The sequence below is a fragment of the Mauremys mutica genome, chromosome 8, assembly GCF_020497125.1.
Source record: "Mauremys mutica isolate MM-2020 ecotype Southern chromosome 8, ASM2049712v1, whole genome shotgun sequence".
Taxonomy (NCBI): Eukaryota; Metazoa; Chordata; order Testudines; family Geoemydidae; genus Mauremys; species Mauremys mutica.
The window spans coordinates 50,447,469-50,470,160 of NC_059079.1; the positions used below are offsets into that span (position 1 = coordinate 50,447,469).

Sequence of the window (22,692 nt, forward strand, 5' to 3'; positions counted from 1 at the left end):
TTAAAACTATGCCTCAGTTGGACAAAAAGGAAAAAAATGTTAATTGAAATGGACTGTCTCTCCCTTCCCCCCTTGCTCCCCAGCTCTTGATTGAAGCAAAGAAACAAGCCATTTAAAGTAATTCTATCTCATGATGTTATAGTCTTCAAACACAAGCAACTTTACATATTTTTCCCAACATTGTTAACAGAAATAATTAATTGACTCCTGAGCTATAGAAACCACTTCCTCACAATTCATAGTTTACAATCAACGTAACACAGATAGAACAGATTAGAATGAGACAAAACTAACAATCTTCATACTTTTGTGCCCTGCCACAGTTTTAGCATACATGGGGGGGGACCATTTTCATTTTATTCCTCTCAGTGTCAATTTCTTTCCAATTCTAGATGTTGTTCTTAGATTTTAAGGTCAATTTAATTTAAAAAAAATGTATTATTTCAATTTCTGATTTAATGATGCAGTAGTTAGAATCACACCAAGATCAACTGCACAAGTCAATGGTAAGTTTTTATGGGCTGTTTAGATGTGATTTATTCTGACATTTAAAATTCCTCTAAGTGAGTAAGGAAGTGTTCTATGTATCAGTGAAGGGGATTTTTTCAGGCTATTTTCAGCAGCAACAGAACTTTTTGAATAAATAGTGAGAATCAAATAGTAACATAGGAATTGCCAGATTGGATCAGACCTGATGTCCATCTGGTACATCATTCTGTGGCCAGCCTCAAATGCTTCAGAGGAAGGTATAAGAACCATGCGGTAGGCAGGTGTGGGATAATTTACTCCTCCACTCCCAATACTCCATCTTGGGTTCAACTTCTTGAGATAAAGTGGCAGAATAAAGTTTGTTTTCTGCATACCAGTTGTATCACCTTCTTTTAGTAAACTATTTCAGAGGAGCAAACAACTTACCTAGTTATATAGAATTAGAAAAGTTAAGATAAACAAGAGTATGTGTATCCAGGATCCTGCCTTTGTTGCACACCTAAAACTTCATTTCAGTGAGACATTTGGGTGTACAAGGACTATTGGCTAGAGTCCAATAGGTTTAACACACCCATGAAAAATACTTTTGCGGAGCTGACACTAAACAAGTTGTACTGAAATTATTTATATACTGATAAGTAAATGAATTGCTAGAGGCATTCTGTGTCATTCCTTTATTTATCACCACTTTTCTTGGCTACTACTAATTATATAACTAAGTGTAGTTTATTCTAAGAGGGTTGCAGGGAAGGGTTTGTAGGGCTGTGGGGTCTTTCCCCTCCCAGTCATATCATAAACATCCTTTTCAAGAGGATTTTCATCTACTGAGGCATATAGTGAGACTTTATGTTGAGTATGAAAACAATTTGGATTTACTTTTGTGTATGTAATAGGCACAAACCTTTGCAACATGGACATTATCCAAAACACTCCAAGCATGAAAAGAAAAAGTTACAATTTGAAAGAAAATTTCTTAATTTTCTGTGAAATGATGTCACAGAGCATTCTGCATGGGCTTCAGGACCTGCTATGTCAAATGGGTCAAGGATGGTCAATAAAATGTTCTCAGTGAGCTGCTTTGATACATTAACAGTTACATCTGCCTTAAGAATTGTGTGACATCATACACTTACTCACTGTGTTTTCTTAGCTTGACCAGCCTATGTTGCCTGCATTAGTTGGAATTCCACTAGGTGGCCAGCTCTTGCTACAGTTGATATCACAGAAAGATACAGCAATGCTGCAGATGGCAAAATATGTTGTCTCAAAAGACTGGCTGTTGTGGGCAGAGAGCTTCTGTATGAGGATAATCATGTGCAAAGAAGGATTGTGAATTGAGAAAGATATTGAAGTGGCATATGTATAGAAGCTTTTGACTTTTATTATATTTATTTGGCTGCAAGGGGTGAGACTGACAGAGTTACTTCATCTTATTAGGTGTAGCAGCATCTTTTGCAAATAAGGTGAAATGTACAGAGGGGCATCAACTGGAGCACAGGTCTAAACCTCCTTAAATTTTAGGAACCTGGTCCAAACTCTACTGTTCTGGATGATCGCTATGGGCTGTGGCTAAACCTGAAAGATGGGATTGATGCAAATTTAACTTTGTAGTAATGTGGGCTGTATTTAATGTTCTTATTTTACAAGGGAAAATGACCCGTGTTCAACAGGGTCAACTTTTAAATACTCATGATAGGTCACTGTAGTTCACACCTCACTGAGGTGAAAGGTCATATTTTTGTCACTGCTCTTGTCTGGCTGGATTTTCATAGCAACAGCACCTCCTTTTATATTGTAATAGCTATATTCTGGGCACCTGAAAATCATAGGAACACAAGCCCCCCATCCAGTTGTTACTTGGAATCAATGGGGCTTTCTGTGCTAGTAACAGTTGGCAAGGTCAGGCACCAAGTCCCTCAAAATTAATGGCCCAAACCTGCTTTCACTGACATCGATGGCAGTATTCCTATTAACTTCAGTGACATAAAACAAAGATCTGTGTCAAAGAGCATGGTCTCACTGTAGGACGAGCTAAAAGAAAAGGCTATTTTCTATAAACATGACTATATCCACATTAGGGCTGTGTTTCCAAAGATCAGGGATTAGTTGCTCAACCCCCATTTAACGTTGGGTGCCAAAGTCACATACATCATGGAAATGCAAGCTAATGTACTTACTATCTAGCTTTTTCCATGTCATTTATAGTGATTCCAAGAATAGCATATTATTCATTTGAGTGGATGCATGTGGTACAAAATATTACATAGACACTAGCTGCACTAGCCTAATTTGTATGCAGTTTATATAACTTTCTAATGAAAACTCAACATTTTGTGCCAAATCTAAATAGCATAATTTATCATTTAATAAATAGATAAAATATTAAAAAGAGAAACAATTTAAATATAGCAGTAAAACATTAGAATATATTATATCTTTGGTATATAAGCCAAATCTATTGCAACTGCTGCAATGCAGAATTGAACTTGAGCAAATATGAATGTTAGCTCAAAAAGTATACGTACAAAATTAGCACACAAAAGCACACTTTTGGTAAAACATCAGTATTTGAATTTTTTTAAGTCACTGTTTAATCTTACTATGTAATTTGTAACAGCAGCTAAACACATTGGGCCTGATCCTCACCTAGTGCAAATTGAATCAGCTTCTTTGAAGTAAGAGGAGCTAGGTCAATTTACACCAGCAGAGGATCTATCCCAGTGTCATGTTATGGGCAAAACTCTGGCCCCTTATCTCAGACGGAGCTTTGAATTTGTCACGTCATTCACTGCAGCTTGAAAGCCATATGTGAAAAACAAGCAAGCCAGTTTGCTGTTCTTTTCGAAAGATGTTAAAGATAAAACAGGTTGTTGATCTAGTGTATACACTTAGCCATATATTTGAAGGCCCGGCCCAAGACATGATCATTTACATGAGGGATTCCCTTAACCTGGGGGGAAAAGCTCAGTTATGTCCATAAGACATAGCTCAGTGTTGGAGACAGCGGACACATGCCTCAAAGCATGATGGGTTCCAGGAAGAATTCTGCCTTTGGGATACAGAATTCTTCCTGGAGCTCTCTAGCATGCAGTGGACTTATGACACTATTTAATCTTTCTCAGGGTGCACCCAAAAGTTCTACAGACTGCTGTGTAAGGAGGAAGAGCCATACAGCTGTCCTCTCACCATCTCACTCTGCTCTATTTTGGGTGTTTACACCCCAGTATTCTCACAGAAGGAGCAGAGTTTGAGTGCCAGGGAACACAAGGACACCAGTTAAGAACATAAAAACAGCCCTACTGAGTCAGACCAAAGGTCCATCTAGCTCAGTATCCTGTCTTCTGAAAGTGGCCAATACCAGGTACCCCAGAGAGAATGAACAGAACAGATAATCATCAAATGATCCATCCCCTGTACAGAAACTGATTTAAACGATAGGCTACATACCACAGTTAGTAGATCTGCAATTTCATATGTGAGTTCCTTCAGAACTCTTGGGTGAATACCATCTGGTCCTGGTGACTTGTTACTGTTTAGTTTACCAGTTTGTTCCAAAACCTCCTCAACTGACACCTCAATCTGGTACAGTTCCTCAGATTTGTCACCTAAAAAGAATGGCTCAGGTTTGGGAATCTCCCTCACATCCTCCGCCATTAAGACCAATGCAAAGAATTCATTTAGTTTCTCCTCATTTGCCTTATTGCCCTTGAGTGCTCCTTTAGCATCTCGATTGTCCAGTGGCCCCACTAGTTGTTTAGCAGGCTTCCTGCTTCTGATGTACTAAAAAAAATATTTGCTATGACTTTTTGACTTTTTGTACCTTTTAATTTCTGTTTAACTAACTTCCTCATTTTTGTATAGTCCCCCTTTCTGAAATTAAATGCTAGTGTTGGGATGCTGTGATGTTTTCCCTGCCACAGGAATGTTAAATTTAATTATATTATCATCACTGTTACAAAGCAGTGTTACCAGCTGTATTCACCTCTTGGACCAGATCCTATTCTTCACTTAGGACTACAACAAGAATTGCCACTCCTCTTGTGGGTTCCAGGACTAGCTGCTCCAAGAAGCAGTCATTTAAAATGTCAAGAGACTTTATCTCTGCATCCCATCCTGAGGTGACATGTACCCAGTCAATATGGGGATATTTGAAATTCCCCATTATTATTGTTTTTTATTTTTATAGCCTCTGTAATCTTCCTGAACATTTCATTTCCCAGTCACTATCACCATCCCGGTCAAGTGGTGAGTAATATATCTCTACTGCTACATTCTTATTATTAGAGCATGGAATTACTATCCATAGAGATTCTATGGTACAGTTTGGTTCATTTAAGGTTTTTCTTCATTTGATTCTGTGCTTTGTTCACATTATTGCCACTCCTCCACCAGCATGGCCTGTTCTGTCTTTCCGATGTATTTTGTACCCTGGTATTACTGTGTCCCATTGATTATCCTTATTCCACGAAGTTTCTGTGATGCCTATTATTATCAATAGCCTCATTTAAAATGAGGCACTCTAGTTCACCCATGTTATTATTTAGACTTCTAGTATTTGTATATAAGCACTAAACAATTGTCACTTTTTATCTGTCTGCCATTACATGATGTGATTGAATGGGCCTCTTTTTCATTTAATTGTTTCTCATCAGATCCTACCCATATTTTATCATCTTCCAACCTCTCCTCCTTATTAGGACATAGAGAATCTCTACTGATAGGTTCTCCCCTAAGGGATGTCTCTGTCTGAACCATGTGCTTTCTGTTGGCTTTCCCCCAGCCCTTAGTTTAAAAACTGCTCTTTGACTTTTTTAAATTTTATATGCCAGAAATCTGGTTGCATTTTCCTGTGTAGGCTCCCCCTTCCCCAAAAGTTTCCCCAGTTCCTAATAAATCTAAACCCCTCTCCCTACACCATTGTCCCATCCACGCATCGAGACCCTGCAGTTCTGCCTGTGTAACTGCCTGAGGATGGAACTGGAAGCATTTCAGAGAATGCTACCATGGAGGTCCCAGACTTCAATCTCTTATCTGGCAGCCTAAATTTGTGCTTATCTGCTTCAAAGGCACTTAAGAGTGTGGTGTATTAAAAATGTATTGAATTTTTAGTCTGTCACTTTAAATGCTCCGGAGTTTTTCTGGTCCTGCTTGCAGACTAGGGAGCTATGTAGGGAAGCATACAATCTAGGTCTAGCAGTAGCCAGCTTATAGTAAGGTAGGGTGAGTTCTGCCTCTCAGTATTAGGAAGCAGCCTGCTCGCTCTCTGGTTTTTGGTTCTTCCATGTCATTGTTCTGAATTTTTCAGACATAAAATAGTGTTACATTGAAATCTTACAACAAGGTTATTTTATATTTTACCTAATATCTCTTTAAGTTTATGATATAAACATAGAGAAGGGGCTTCTTCATTGTTGCTGCTCCTCATTGCACACCTGCAGAACAGACATGGGAAATCTGAGCAATGGACTTTACCATACTGTTTCAGTTGATTGGCAAATAAAGTTTTCTATCCCACTTTTCTTAATGGGCAATACCTGAATACTTCAAAGTTAGGCTTCAAAGTAATAAGCCTGGGCCACATTGTGATGTTACACAATTTCCTTGAGATTTGATTACTCTAACCCTAGAATGCATTGCTAGAAATATTGTTGATTAGTGCACTGGCCACAAGATGATCAAGGAATAAAGTTTCCCCCGCAGAAAAGAAAAGTAAATCTTAATATGTAGAAAAGGACACTGAATAACTATTGGTGGCTTTTTCTTTGTACAGGATGTTTGCAGAACTGGATGTCTGATAAAACCTAATTACACATTATTCAGCAGATCACTAAGATAAAGGAAAATAGCAACTGAATGTTGCTTTAGACCAAGACAATACAAATAAGCAAGAGCCCCATTCATTGAATGGACTGGGGCTGAGCTTCATCTAGTGCTGCTCTAGAAGCAATGTTAAGCCAGAGATGTTAAGCACTAACATGTTTTTACTGTGTTTTATTAGCAAAGTCCTTTGTTTCTAGAACAGAATACACAAGTTTCTAAATACAAATTGCCCTAGGAACGAAGATAAAATGTACCTAAGTTATATATCACTTTCAGTCACAAACAGTAAAAAGCTTTCTTTGATCCACTTCATTAAGATACTGCATGTGGGAGTTAAAATGGGTTTGCAGGTTTAAACTTCCAATAGAAATCAAAGTCATCTAGCTCACACACCAGGTGCACATCAGAAAGCTGCATGCAATACTAAGATGAAAGAATGCAAGATAAAATGAAGGTCAGTGGCTGAGTGTGGTTTTTTTGAACATAGAAGTCTCCATGGAAGTTTCTCCAGGGAAATAAATTAGTGGACTTTGAGGTGATACTTTAATTGGACTGGAGATTAGAGTTATTTAAATCAGATGTGACACACATACAAACATGATCCATAGGCCTGTGACTAAAAGGTCTGATCACAATCATAAGCAGAAAAAAGTTATATATACAAGCTAATAGGCTGTGTAAAAGTGTGACTCACCAGCAGCACACTTCCTTGTGGCTGGGCATGGTATAGCAAGCACTTATCCTCTGGCACAGACATCTGCTCCAGCCCTGTGGTGATCTATTTCTCATGGCTTGGCCCAGTTGTGTTCAGTCTGACCCTTTCCATGGTAACCAAGTCCACAAATCAGTAGTCCAGTGACTTAACACCAGGTTTTTGGCTCAACAGTTCTTGCACCCCTTATGTCACAGGGCTTTTAGCCACTTTGCTTGGTGGCTGATGGAGGATCTTGGTTCCCCCTTGTTCTTTGAGTTCTTGAAGTCCTTTTAACCATCCTGTTTCTGGGTTCACTCCTCAGCATATCAATCCCCTTTTCTGGGCTCTGCAGGTATCACCACTGAGAGACAGGCAGTCTGGCATAGTGGGTAGGACCAGGAGTCAGACATCAAGCCAGTTATCAGAACCAGGAAATGTGAGCAAGGTCTATTGTAATAACAGACTAGGTACTTCCAGTTTGCATGTATATCTTCCTGGAACTCCCTCTATGCTTAAATAGTGTGCCTGGGCAGACCAATCAATCAAAAGTCAGGCAGGGAGGAAGGGTGTGCTGCTAATCAGGTCTTCCATGGGTAGAACTTCTTATGGTGCTAATTTTGCCCCTAGTTTATAGTTAATGGCTAACACCTCTGCCATGGGGTGGAAGCATTGGTCACCTGGAGCCCCTCAGACCCATGTTCTAGATCTCCTGATCCTTACAACAGCATGCATTCTATCTCCTGTACAGAACCACCCAGGCTTTCTCCCCAGAGGCCTGGCTCCTGTTGCTTCAAGCCTCTTTGTGTATTTACATCTCCCTCAGAAACCCAATCCTCGGGTCTTTCCGTTTTGTCAAAGATCACCACAGGAAACTGCTCCACCCCTCTGACTTCCCAGTATAACTCCTAGCCTTTTACAGGAAAGGTTCTCAAAGCCTTCTTCCCTCTCACAAATACCTACCTCTTATCTACTGCCCTGAATTTCTTCCTTTATTAGTCACTCTGCTTCTCTCAGATGGAACTCATTCTTGATTCAGCCATTGAACTCCTCCCCAGTTGAGGCTAACTCTCTGGTGCACTAATTGTACTCTGGCTCCAGTTAACTCTTGCTCTTCGAGCATGGGGTATAAATAATAGCTGATTGTGCTATTGACACACTTGCCCTCAACACTTTAATTAAACAATGGACTACTTAAATATTAATTGGGCCAAAGCAAGAGTTAGAATGACTCAATAGCCAAGTGGTTAGGGCACTTATCTAAGAGATGGCAGATCCTTGTTCAAATCCTTTTGTCTCCTCAGGAGAAGGGGTATGTGAACTGGGGGTCTTCCACATCCTTGGTGAGCACCCTCTCCACCAGGTTAAGGATTATAAGGCAGGGCTTTCCCCCTGCCCTGGCTGTTTTGTGTGAACTCATCTGAAGGGCCCAATCCAGTATGCATGCTGAGAGACCACATACCAGATCAGGCCCCCACACATGACTTGGGCAGCCAAATACCTGTTGTTCCCAATTTGTGACTCACTCTGAGGCTTAGGCAGGGCATAGCCATCCGGACACCTACGATGAGGCAGTACTGAACATACTCAGGCAGGAGATAGGCATCCAGCTGCACAGAGTGAGGTTGCAGTGTGCAGATCCAAGGAAAAACAGTAGTCAATGAGTTTAAGTGCCTTCAATGTTAGGCAGTGGCTGCACGTGTGTTTTGTGAGTCGCAGAGCTGACTAGTCAGATGGAAAGACACAGGAAGGGAGTGTGCAGAACAAATATCATCAGCACCAGGGAGGGAATGTTCATAGTGAAAACTGCAGAACATACTCCTATGACATCATCATTGTCCAGGGTTCCTTGCTTGAACTCTTTCCTGTAGCAGCTCTGCTGGCTTCAGTCTCTGACTGTCTACCTCCTGCAGTTTCTTTCCCAAAGGTAATAAGGCTGTGGTGAAGAGACATGCTGCATGGATCCAAGTCCCCCCAGAGGAGAGGTCTCTTCCTTGCACAGTTCTGGATCTAGGAGGGTAAGGGTGGTCCTTGCTGGGCCACATTTTGTCCCCTCAATCCCAGTGCAGCTGTACCTCTTTCAACTGCTTTCTGCAGCTGCTGTGAAGAATATGCTTATTCTACAATCCCAGACTGCTTTCTCTGCTTTCTCAGATGCCAAAAGCCCTGCTTGTCACCTACCCTGCTTCCCAAACCTCCACATTTCCTCCTGACAACAGTTACGATCAGTTAGGCATTGACAGTACTGGAATCTGTCTGTCTACTGAACACTGAAAATGTGAGGCCAGGGTAAAATAAAAGCAACTTATTAAAAATTACAATGTTTTATTTAATTAAATAAAAACTTTAATTTTTTTAAACTTAAACTGAAGTGGTGCAGAATTTCCACTAGAACAATGCAAAATACAGGACATTTGCTGAGGTGGTTACAGAGTCTTGCCATTAAGGCCCATGGATTCTCTAATATTGATGTGATACAGAGCTGCGGTTGTGTCTATCTCAAAAGGGTACAAACCCCACAAAATATACCTCAATGAAACAGGCAGTTCAGCTTATTTGCTGTGTAGGTTACTAAACAAGCCATGACAACAAGAGACCTAAAGAGAAGGATGATGGTCTTGTGATTCAGGCACTAGACTAGGACTCAGGAACTCTCGATTCAGTTCCCAGCTGTGCAACAGGTTTCCTCGCTCTGCCTCAGTTTCCCCATGTGACATGGGGATAATGATCTTACCTTTCTTCCTCCCCTTTACATGTTGTATCTATTTAGATTGTAAGATGTTTGTACGCTCCCTAGCATAACAGGCTCCTGATACCAGTTGAGGCTGCTAGGTGTTACTGTAATTCAAATAGTTCTCAGCTGATTCCCCATGTTGTGCTACTTTAAAAAAATCATAAAAATGTTCTTTCTTTATGGGAACAATTGTCTAATGATGAACCAAAGCGCTTTTACATGAATGGAGAATGAAAGAGATGAAGGTCAAAGTTGGGGGACAGGAAGTACTGTCATGCACATCCACATTTCAGGCACGTTTTATTGCACTGATGCTACACTTTGACAGAGATTTCTGCTTGTGAAATCATGTCTGTTAGAACTCTCAGAACAGGCTTTTCCAGGCTCTGAATCAGAATATTCTCAATTAGATGAGAAGAGGCACTGTGATATATGCATTGATGTAGGTATGGACACACACAAGCAAGCTTCTTTTATTCTTCACCTATCTTATACCACATGCAATTACACCATTTTCGCACTGAAAAACTAGGGCATTAGCTTTTCAGATGGGACAACTGACACTAAAGTTAAATCTTCTGAGTTGTGTCTTAGGTCACCATAACAATATACTTACTGTACTTTTGTCATGCGATTAATTTGGAGTATGGCTAGATCCACCCCTGCTGATGCTGAATTTTCACTTTTTGGATTTGAAGATTCCTTTGAAAAGTACTGTAAGGTTGCCTTTGAAACTGTTATTCTCTCATTTTTATTCTTTGTTTTCCCCGACAAAAAAGCCTGACCTTCATTCCAACAGATGGAATGAAACAAATCCATTCCATCATAAATTCTTCTAATTCTCATAGCTGAGGGAGCAATCATTCCTGTCCAGAAGGTATGAGACAAGTCAAGAAATCAGCTCTGAGGGACTCAGTTTCTTTTATTTCCATTGCATCACGTTCAAAGTTTCCCATTCCATCTAATGTATTGGTTATTTTGTCTTACACAAACCAAGAGCATCAAAGAGTTTCTGGTATATAATATATTCTCCAACTTTTCTTATGTCCCCATTATGAGAACAAAGCAGAGTGATGGAAGGAGCATATTACAAGCTGACAAACACACCTCACCTTTTTGAAAGTGATATTTTAGCCAGCAATATGGTGTGCAATCGTAGTGTCATATGGATAATCTCAAGGCTAGCTTCATCTGTGGACAGAAATACCAAGAAGAGTCAACTGCTGCAGCTCCATATCTAGAACATGAAAAAGGACTTGGTTTTTTAAAAATAAGAATATGACAATGAAAAATATGGATGGAAAAATAGTGTATACTGTACATGCCTAGTGATGGACTAAAACAAATAAATTAGATCCCACTTTCCATAAACAGTACTGAATAGCAGGCTCAACAACTCCACTCTATCAGTGATCACTCAGGAATACAAGTCAGAAAGCTTCTGTTTTTAATCTTTGTTTTGTTGTTGTAGTTTGTTTTTCCTTCTCACCAGTTTCTAAGTGAGTTTAGTCCTCCTATGAGAAGTGTCAGATTGGCAGCTCTGGAATATGCGGTCTTCTGACATATTCACTGAATAGACAGGCACAGGCAGTAGCAGTATAGGCCCATGTTGTCTTGCCAACATGTCTCAATTCTTACTTGGAGGGACCACCTGTACGGATGGGAAGGCAAGTTGGACTTTATATCCCTTCACACCTTGGCCTCTTTTCTGAGAATGCTAGAAAGGTGCCAGCTGTGGCAGTGATGTGGGCACATATTAGCTAGGAGGGAAGTTCATTGTTTACTAAAGTAAGTAATCGTTTTGTAACTTCTATTGTCAGAGTATATAAATTTCTGATAGAAATAGACTTCCATGTAGCTTCAGGGGTAGACTATGACACACTAATTAACAGAATAGTACCTTACTCTCTGAGTAATCCCATTGATAGGAAAGGGACTGCTCTAAGGGTAAAAATATTACTCAGTGAGAATCAGTGTCAGAATATGGCCCTACACTATTGTTTATCATTCATATCTTTCTGTAGCTTGCAAGAAATTCCAAGTATTTATTAAGCACCATATTGTGGAGCTGTTACTCCCCCGTGGAAGTATCTATTCACACATGAAATCTGAATGACTTCAGTAGGGCTATTTGCATTTGTAATTGCTTACCAGGGAGGATAGGATTTCTACAGTCTTGCTCTAATATTGAGCCTTATTCTACTACCCTTACTCAGTATGAATAAGTACCTTGCTTCATGAATAGTACCATTGATTTCATTGATCCTACTTGCAGAGTAAGGTACTACACATCCCGAGTAAGGATGGAAGAATTTTCCCCTTATTGATAGTAAAACTATCAATGCAACCATTTGTTTCCATGCAGGGTTATAATCCAGTATGAGAAACCATGATCCTACTGTTTATGTGAAGAGTTCACATCCAAATAAATATCTCAGCAGTTAAAACTGTATTATCATATGTCTGTTTTGCACAATGCTGGGAAAAAGTCAACTGTCCTTTGGCAGACACTATCTTGACTGAGAAGCCTTTCTCTTCACTGCTTTCAGAAGGTTATCAGCAGACAGAATGGAGGCATATCCCTTCTGGTGGAAAGATTATATCTGCATGACTTTCTTCCCAGACATCCATTATCTTGGAAAGGTACAATAGTAATGCCAGGAAGTATGAGAACAAGACGTGTGCTATGCAATGAAGTTCTTCTTAAATCCATTTTACAGTCTTTGTGGTAGGACGGAAACAGAAAGGTTTCAGAACAATGGAGATGTAAGTGAAGTTCTATTTGCCTTCAATAACTAAATGAAAGGAGGCCAGTGCCTTAAAACCACAGCTGAAATGAAAACAAGATTCCATTTCTGTCATGTTTCCTTTCTCCACAGTTGCAGTTGACCAGTGTCTTGAAGTTCAGAGTGACCTTCACCTCTTCCAGCTCTGAGTACTACCTACAAGTCAAAAGGAGAGAAGAAAATTATCTAAGACATCTATGTATGCCCTCATCCTGGGCTTGGACCCTCTCATCACTGAAGGTGATGGCAACGTGGCCTCTTTGCAGAAATCAGTACAGGAAATAACATAGAATTTGTATCCTAGGGCCTCATATCCATACTTTCCCATGATTTAACTGTTTTTTCTAGCTGCCTACTGAGAATGTGAGAGAGCTGACTCAGAATGTGACATCTCTGTCCCTCTGAGTACATGCTTACAATAAGTCCTAAGACTGGATGTAATCAGCAGACTAGTTTGGTATTGATGCCCAGTCATTCCTAAAGAGAACAGACATAGCAGATGAAACAAAGCAGCTACTGGAGTATAGAAGACACTTTGTTCTTGTTCATGTGACAGGAGAATGACACAATGGTAGCATCAGTTCTCCGGTGACATACTTAGAAGCAGAGAGGATGAATATTAAGCAGGAGTTATTCATCTGGAGGAGCACGTGCAGCACCAAGTGTTGGCTTGGGGAGTGGTCACCGATTCAGGAAATTCAGTCTTATTTATTATCTTTTATGATTGACTTCTATCAACAACCAAGATACAGTAGTTAAACAAAGAAACAAACATCAAATTTGAAGTTCACCTGGAAGAATCTTCTTGCTCAGTCCACAGCAAGATCATGTATTTGTTCCAGCCTGAGGAGCTCATAACTATATACATAACATTTACAGCTGGAAGAGCAAGAGTAACATACTTAGTCCAAAATTTCTCCCTATAAAGACACTATCCAATTCACCATAAAACATGTTTTCATGTTTTTTTTGTCGACCCCCCCCAAAAAACTTTCATTTTTCACTTTAAAAAAAGAATATTTATTTATTTATGGGCTATCTGGATTTTTAGCCATATATCTTACAAATAATTTTGTTGATAAATAGCTTCAGGTTGTGTGTCATGGAGGAGACTTCACTGTAGTCATAAAAATATCTAGTAACCACAAATGCCCATTTTTTGCACCATTTTAAACTCATACATGCGTCCTTGTATTCACAGAGAGGCTCAATTTTATAATCCATAACCCGTTTATGAATGACACAGCCAGAAGTATCAAGCATAGCTACTTTGGTGAACTTCATTTTTTATTCTATATCTAAGGAAAACATCCATAAAATAATGAAAGTCCCAGTACAAACTGATGGCAGGGTCTTCACCGTCATTATTTATTTTTTAAAATCCTTTATTAGTGCCCAAACTAATGAAATAATTCTCAGAACAATGTGCACAATTAAAAATCTTAGTGTTTCACAGCTGGACCTAAGAAAACAGCATGACCTTGAAAAACAGGATATTATTTTCTACATTCTTTTTGGCATTTTAACCTTAATTTAGAAAAAAAACAAACAAATGAGACAATAATTGATATTTTTTTCTAATTTGAGCTGAAAGCTTACGATCGGTGTACATTTGGACTGCTTTCATCATTGTATTATCTGCACAAAACAGCACCAGTTTACATTATTCCTAGAGCAATGACTAAGTTACAGTATAAATATACACCAAAAAACTGGCACATATGTCTGAGATACTTGTGAAATGGGTAGCTATGCTGTTGACTGTATGATATGTAAGGCTACATTTTCATCACGGGTATTTTTTGTAAAAGTCATGGACAGATCACAAGCAGTAAACAAAAATGCACAGGTGCTGGGAAGGGGTGGCCTGGGACCCCCGCTGATGCTGGGGGGGGGGCGGTGGGCGGTGCCATACAGCTGGGACTCCTGCTGGTTTTGGGAAGGAGAAGGCAGGCAGCAGTGTGCAGCCCGGGACCTCTGCTGGTCCTGCGGGGGGAGGGTTGATGGGATCCCTACCTGGCTCCGACCAGAATGTCCCTGCAGCTCCTAGGAGAGGGGCGGTAGGGGGTTCTGCACTCTGCTCCTGCCACAAGCACTGTCTCTACAGCTCTCATTGGCCGGGAACCACAGCCAATGGGAGCTGTGAAGGTGGCACCAGTGAGAGGGGGCAGTGCACAGAGACCCCCCTGGCCATTCTGCTGAGGACCTGGAGGGACATCCCAGTGAGAGCCGGGGAGCCCCTCAGCCCCGGTAAGCACCATCAAGCACCCCAACCCTCTACCCCAGCCCTGAGGCCCCTCCCTCACACCCAAACTGCTTCTGCTGTCTGCTGCAGAAGTCACAGATGTTACAGAAAGTCCCGGAATCTGTGACTTCTGTGACCTCCGTGACAGACACGTAGCCTTAATGATATATAATAATTCTCTACAAAACTTGTGTCAAAGAAACTGAGAGTAGAGAGAATCTTAATAGGTTCCAAGACAGCATGTAGACTCTTCTTTGTCGTTTCCTTAGATTTCAGTATGTTGCAACATATTTGCTTATCGTTTTTGTCTTGCTGAATCCAATCTATGTGATCCAGTGAAGCTTGCAGCCAGTATGGAATTACTCACAATTAGTAGATTTTTTTTCATATAAAGTTCTATCATGTATAGTATATAGGCTACACATGTGTCACGGAGTCCCCGGGCAATGCTCTGGAACTGCTCCCCACAAAGCCAGTCAGGACTTTGGGGAGCCTCCTCTCCCTTGGAGCAGACTGCCTTCAGGGCAAGAAGCTCACACGGCTTCACCTCCCTGGGTCTGACCTTGGAGCATTCAGAATTTGCCCCTCTGTGCACTTCCCACAGCGAGTCCACCCAGGCGGGGTCCTGGGGAAGCCAGAGGGTCCTGCACGCACCCCCACTTCGCAGTCAGATGTGACTCTTAGCCAGCCAGTAAAGCAGAGGTTTATTAGAAAACAGGAACATGGTCTAAAACAGAGCTTGTAGGTACAGAGAATGGGACCCCTCAGCCGGGTCCATTCTGGGGCCCAGTGAGCCAGACAACCCTGTCTGCCCTCACTTCCTGTCCCCAGCCAGCTCCCAACTGAAACCCCCTCCAGCCCCTCTTTCTCTGCTGAGTTTCTTTCTGGGGCCAGGAGGTCACCTGACCTCTTTGTTCTCCCACACCTTTAGCATCCCCTTACAGGGGGGAAGGGCCCAGCCCATTAGTTGCCAGGAGACAGAGTGTTGGCCAGAAACTGAGGCACCCACACGGTATTCAGAGAAAACACCAAGAACAGTCCCACTTCGTCACAACATGTGCACCACATTTGGATATAATCTCAACCATACTGAGAAAGGCAATATCTTATTTGTTTTAAGGAGATAAGCAAAGGTTCAGAAATGCCAGAGAACCCTTCTCAGCTTTTAAATTTTAGTATTAAGAGGACCAGGTTTCCATCCATTAATATTTAAAAGGAAGTCTATGCACAATTTCTACATCTGTGCTTAAGAGGATGTATAATTGTTGTTGCAACTTGGAATTGGATTAACTTCAAAAATAAAAATAGACTCTTTCTCTACATAAATCAAGTTTTTATCTCTAGTGAATAGAGATTAGTGTCCTGAAAGGGGGGTGGAGGGTTTGCAGAGGAGTATTATAAAGAAGTTCTCTACAAGAGGCACCTGTGAATCTTGGCAAAATATAATTCCTTAGCCTGCTTGGTCTCCTGAATAGCTTACTGTTATCTGAGTATAGAGGTCTACAGATAATTTGAGATGAATAGAGCCATGGAATTCTGACTATAAGTCCTATAAGCCTTTGGAAATGCATAACAGCCTGAGAATTCTTAATGTTTTGTGGTAAAACAGTTTTCACTTATTTCGTTAGGTTTGCAAAAATATTGTTGTTTTAAGTTTTCACTTTTTTAAGGATGTGGAGGGACAGAGGGTGGAACTGATTTTTTGTGTGAAATCCATGTAAAAAGCATTCTTTGTAGCTTTGCCCAACTACATTGCTAGAAAATTATTAGCATAGAATTAATTATAATGACTTTGTAGTGTTTGCATAACATGTTTCTGCTTCCAACATTATAAGGTATGAATTAATGGACTCACTTAGGGCTAGAGAGAGTCAAAAAAACTATGGGTAAATCATTTTGACAACCTAGTCTGTGTGTCAGATGTACAACTCTGACACAAAGACAAAGATGCACACATACTTTATTTTAATTAGGAATAATCCTAAAAAAAAAAAAATGTTCCAAGCTCTATGTAACTACAGAAATTTGTGCACCTAGGTATTTCCAGAATATTTAGGCCAAAATTTTCAAAACCATGCATAAAATCAGTTAACCAAATCCCCATGTAGGAATTTCAATAAAACTGCCTTGATTTCTAGAATTGAATCCTCCTTACTCTAACTACTAGTGGTTCATAAGCTACTCTACCCAAGCCTCAGAGGCAATATGTCTCTGACTACACATCTCTGAATCACAATTCCTTCCTTGCGTCCTCCTTGCTCTGGTAGACTGGTGGGCAGGGCTTATGCCAACATCAAATTACAACACCTTCTCCATTCTGAGCTGCTTCAACTGCATTGGCCAACTAGAAGGGGGTGGAGCCATGGCTTTGTCCACTCACACCTCTCCCCCCCTCTCCAAGGGGAGCCTTGTTTGTGTTGTGTTCCGCAGATTTGAATTCAGGTATTTTTCTGCATGTTCTCCAGTTGCATTGACTATATTGGGTATAGATATATTGAATGTTGGAAGGTTTAATTAGAGCAGCTTGGAAGACCTGTGACTGATATTCTGAGAGGTGCCCGTGTATCTTGAGAAATCAAGCGTGTCTCAGTTGCAGCTCTGATTTTTCTAGGCTGTGGCAGAAGAGGTGCAGAAGAATGTCATCTTGTATAAATCCCATTGAAACTCAATGGGAGTGAGGTGTTTAGCGGCAGATTTTTAGAAGTATTTAGATGTCTAGCTCATATTGATTTAATTGGGAGTTAGTCACCTAAACACCTTTAAAAATCTGTCCCTTATTTTTCATTTCTGCTTTTGAAAATCTGCCCCACAAAGGGACTTGATCAAAAAGCCCACAAAAATAAATGGAAAGACTCTCATTGAGCTCAATTGGCTTTTGATTAGGTCTTATGATATTTATACAGGGATTGTGTCTATCAAAGATGAGATCCTTCTTTTGTATGCTTTATACTAATTAGAATTAAAATAGAACTACAGTAGATTCATTATGTGCTCAAAATTAAATGCATATATTATAACATTGATTATATATTATAGAAAGTGTTTCCCAACCGGGACAGTGGGCATAAAACATCCATTTGTACCACTTTGTCATATAATGAATGATTGTTGACAAGAAATATGAATGTAGCAGAAAAGTGTTCTGTGAGTATTTGTGGATGTCAGTTGGTTATCACAATGAAATCATTTTATTCAAAACTGGCATTTTCCTTGATTGGCAGTCTTTCTTTTTGAAGTTTTCACTATATGATCTGTCAAATAACAAGAAAAAAGAGTTCCCTATGGCCATTCATTCTTCTCTCTCTTCTCATATTTGCAAAGCTTATAGTATAATTTTATGCTTATGAGAAACTAGCTTTCTTTTCATTCAGTGTAACTGTATAAGTTCATTGTAAAAAGAAATCTGATTGACTTCTGCAGCACCTATCATCGTTATCTGCAATACAATATGCTGTTTCATTGTCATATTCTGCGAAGAATAATTAAAAAAAATACACAAAGAAAGATTAAGGGTAGAAAAGAGGATGACATCTTTTCCCACAATACATTTATATTATATAAAATAAACACTTGACTAACAGAATTCTTATTTTTATTCATTGTATACCTTGTTCTTAAAAGGAAAGAATAAGTGTCAAGTAGCTCACATGACTGATATTGTATATTATTTTCTCAAAATGTAGATACGATTAAAAATAACATTTTTTGTTGTTTTAGATACATGTGACCTTTATGCAACTATTATTTTTCCATATGCTAATATAGCTAAGGAATTTTATGACTGTTATGGAGATGCCTATAATTTGCTATGTGCTTTCCAAACACTTATAAAGAACAGTCCCTGCTCGGAGGAGCTCATAGTCTAATGAGAAATTGGTAGAGAGGTCAGGGGGAAAATAGAAATAAGTGGTTTGTTATTTTGTATGATTAAAAATTAGGAACACATCAAAAATCTTAAAACTTGGCAGAAACAACTTCATACATGACATACAATCTAAACCCAGATTGATTTATTGTGTTCTCTGGTCAAAAAATTACACCTGATTTTATGTGTAAAAAAAATCCCATATGAGATTTTTTTCATCTCCAGTCGCTCTGTTTACAGATATATCTTTTACCGATATTGAGAGCAAGAATGTGCTACTATAAAGGCTCCTTTTCAGTGTAAATGGTACAGGATGTGACATCTTCCAACTTTTACAGTGAATTTTTATTGTCATCTGTTTGATTAATTTATAATTTTTATTTGATACTGTGTGATAGATATGCACATCACGTGTGTGTTTGCAAACATCATTGCTATTAGCTTCAATGTGTTAAAGAACAGGCAAACTTTTGACATGAGCTTGGATTATTATTTTCCTATAATCGTTTCCATTTCAGAGAATGACTAAGGGAGAAATGTAGATGTGTCCATGGCCTCAAGGAGACTGGTTTTGGATGACTTAAGGTTTCTAACAGAAGAAATGTTGAAGATATGACTCTTTTAAAACAAGTTTATTCTTTCCATATTTGACCTTTATGTTTTACATGCCCTTTCTCCTTTGTTTTAATGGGCTATTATTTAAGCACTAATGCCCAAGCCAAGATTAAAAAAAAGGACTAGTGATTTTGGGTGCCTACATTGTTGGATAGGCAACTTGAGACAACTAAAATAGGGGTGCGTTTAAAGGCAGTTGAGTCTCATCATTCTATGAAAATCAAAAATGGAACTATGCTGATTTACAGCAGCTAGAGATCTGGCCTGCTGATCACATCTGTGCATGTATATTTAAAATTATTCATCTTTTTTCATTAAAATGGACACACTCTCCATGCCCGTATGTGACCTTGTTCTAATTCTTAAAAACACACACACAAGAGAACTTTTGATTCTGTACTTTCTCTGAGCTGTTTGTTAATTTACAGTCTCAGCATCTTGTATTATTTTGTATTATTTTTTCCATATCTAGCAAGAGTGTAAAGGTATTTTCAGTCGGATAGAAAATAGTAGTATAGCCACAGTTAGCATGGGGAATGGCAAGCAGCAGCACACGCTACCCATGCTGAGTATGTAATTATAGAGTCTGTGAGGGCAGAGGGGAGATTGTTTTTAAGGTGGCTACCCCATGCTATTGCTTGCCACTCCCATGTTATTGTGGTGCACTACTATTTTTAGCATGCTAGCTATGCAAGCTGGGAATCACATCCTTAGCTCCAAATATAGGCACAGACTTAGAGGAGCAGTGAATTGAAAACAAAGGCATAACAGTTAATGACCACATACACTACAACAAGTATTTTCAACCCCCAGAATAAACTAAGGTGTGTGTGTGGGAGAGGGTGAGAGCACTGAGCATCTCAATGGATTGCACGTTAGTGTGGGAATCATTTTATCTGAACCACCCCACCCTCCTGGGATTTACATAAAGTGGGTTCAGGATCTTAGTCATAGAATTTAAGGCTAGAAGGGACCACCAGATCATCTAGTACATCACAGGCCACCAATACCACTCAGCACACATATACTAACTAAACCCAACAATGAAATTAAACCAAGGTCTTACAACCCTCAAGAGACTACATTATTATGTGCCAAAGACAGAGAATAGGGGCGACGGAGGCACCACAATACCCAAGTTCCATGCAACAGCAAGCAATTAATCTCTGAAAACATCTGCAGGTTTGTTTTCAGTTTTTCAAAACCAAAATCCAACCAATGAGGTTTTGTTAAATCAAAACCAAACTAGTCCCTGCTTTGCCCATCTCCAGTACTTTAGCTAAGATTACAAAAATACAAACAAGTTATAAAAAATAGAGAATAAACTATAGACTTGCAATAACTAGCACATTTAGAAACAGATGGCTGAAAACTGAATTTGCTTTCTTGTTAGGGGCAATAAAGAAAACAGTTAGGGTAAACTGGTTGCAAAAGTGAGAGAAAAATGTGTTGTGTTTTCTACTACGAACACCCAAATCATGTTCATAGATTCTATTGAGACCAAACAGTCTGTTTTTAATTGGAAAGTGCTTCATGAGCCTGTAAATGTGGGATATGTGCTCATCTAAAAAGTATTTTGCATATTCTTGTCATGCTGCATACAAGGTACTGCTCAGGCACTAAATTAATTTCCCTGCTTAGAGCCTGCACCGCTTTAATACTTTTTAGTTCTAAAATGGAAGAGTAATGTACTGCTGTTGAAACACTTTCCCGAGTCATATCCATTTCACTGTATCATGTTTAGAGAAGCTGCATGTTTCTAGAACTGAACTCAAAGAGAACATTAAACATTCTGATGCCTTACTTTAACATACCCTCTCCATTTGCTGAAGCCCATCTTTACACTACCATAATTCTTTCTAGTGCCAGAACCAGTAAGTTTTAAAATACTAAGGACTTGTTTATGGGTTATTGTACTAGTGGCATCTCTAGTTAAGGTTGACTGACATTTTCCATTATAAGACCCTATTTTAAATTGCTTATACATTTGCCAAACTAACTATTTGGGCTTAAGTTTTCCATGCCAAATATCTGCCTAAAGCTAAAATGTCTCAGCTGTTTCCAAGAATAAGGCAAGGGGAAAAAATATGTTGCTTTGCTCACATTAAAAAATGTCTACAGCTGTGTCATTGAGAAGTTCTAGTGCCTCCATGCTTTGGAACTGGGACTTGGAGCAGAAGGGTGGCCGTTTGCCTAATCAGCCCAAATGTGACCAAATTATAAACCCATGAAAAATCTCAGTTCCCACATACTCAGTAGAGACTTGGTTGAGTTTGGCTGTCTGGCCCCAAGAAAGAGGCTATGTCACAATTTTAATGGGATTTCTCACAGAATAGGGTGTTACTGAACATGACTAAAGTGACAGAATTGGCCCACTTTGATGATGAAATGGCCCAAGGACTACCTCACTAATAATTGTGTTAAGTTCAGAAGTTATAAAATTTGGAAAAACAAAATAAACAGACCAAATTGTGTTCTAGAAGGTGTCTAAAGGCGCAGTTGTGAGCAATGCAAGGGATGGTGGTTTGCTCCATCACAGGAGGCAATGTAGCTCAGAGATACTCCCGTGACACACCATTCTCTCCTTGCTTCCTCTTTGCATTGTGTGTAGCACTTTGTTGCAGGCCTATACCAGATGTGCTGACTGAAATATTCTGGAGGGAGTGGCAAGGTTCTACCAGTATCGTGGCCCTTCCCACCCACCTTCTCCAAGGGGAATAAGTGGGCCTGCAATATCTGTTAACTCCTACCTGCCTGGGCTCATGAAAGAGTTCAAGGGTGTAACATAAATTGCCCTGCATGGGCAGGTAATCCAAATCATAATCTAAACCTATATGAAAATGTTATTTGACAGCGTTTCCCTAGAAACTAATAGCAAATGGAAGCCTTTAGCCAAAATGAAATGAATGCAGTCAAGTTACCCTCTGATAATCAAGGACAAACTATAAAGCATTTGTTTTGTGCAAGGAAGCCAGACTTCAAGTATTTTTAAATATAGCCAAGTTGCCCTCTCCAGCATTGTGCGTTGTTAACTGGTTTCTGATCAAGAAGTAATTTTTTTTTCATGAAGAAATGTTGGAGTTAATGGGAGTCTTTCCATTTATCTCAGTACTCTTTAGATCAGGTCCACAAGGAAATAGATTGTAACCCAGTTTTGTCAAATACAAACATTATCTGAGTGACTACCTATTACTAATCCAAACAGCAATCATTTACTGTTAAATTTCTGCCATGCATAAAACAAACATGAATGGTAGAATTGGCAAGCTTTACACTCGAATTTGCTTGGGATTTATGTGAGTGGACATTTAGCTTTAAAGGGTTAACTTCAAATCAGTCAAACATGCAATGTTTGAGCAGGATCATTTTTTTTAACCTTCTTGTAATGTCAATCCTAGTTGTATAGCAGTGAAGCCTCCAGCTGCCTTGTGAAAAACATTGGATTAT

The 22,692-nt window shown here is 39.5% G+C and overlaps 1 protein-coding gene across 3 annotated transcripts in view; it reads left to right on the forward strand.

The window, feature by feature from the left end:
* Window positions 1-22,692, forward strand: part of BRINP3 (BMP/retinoic acid inducible neural specific 3) — a 319,206-nt gene that overhangs the window by 262,489 nt on the left and 34,025 nt on the right. The window lies entirely within an intron of this gene.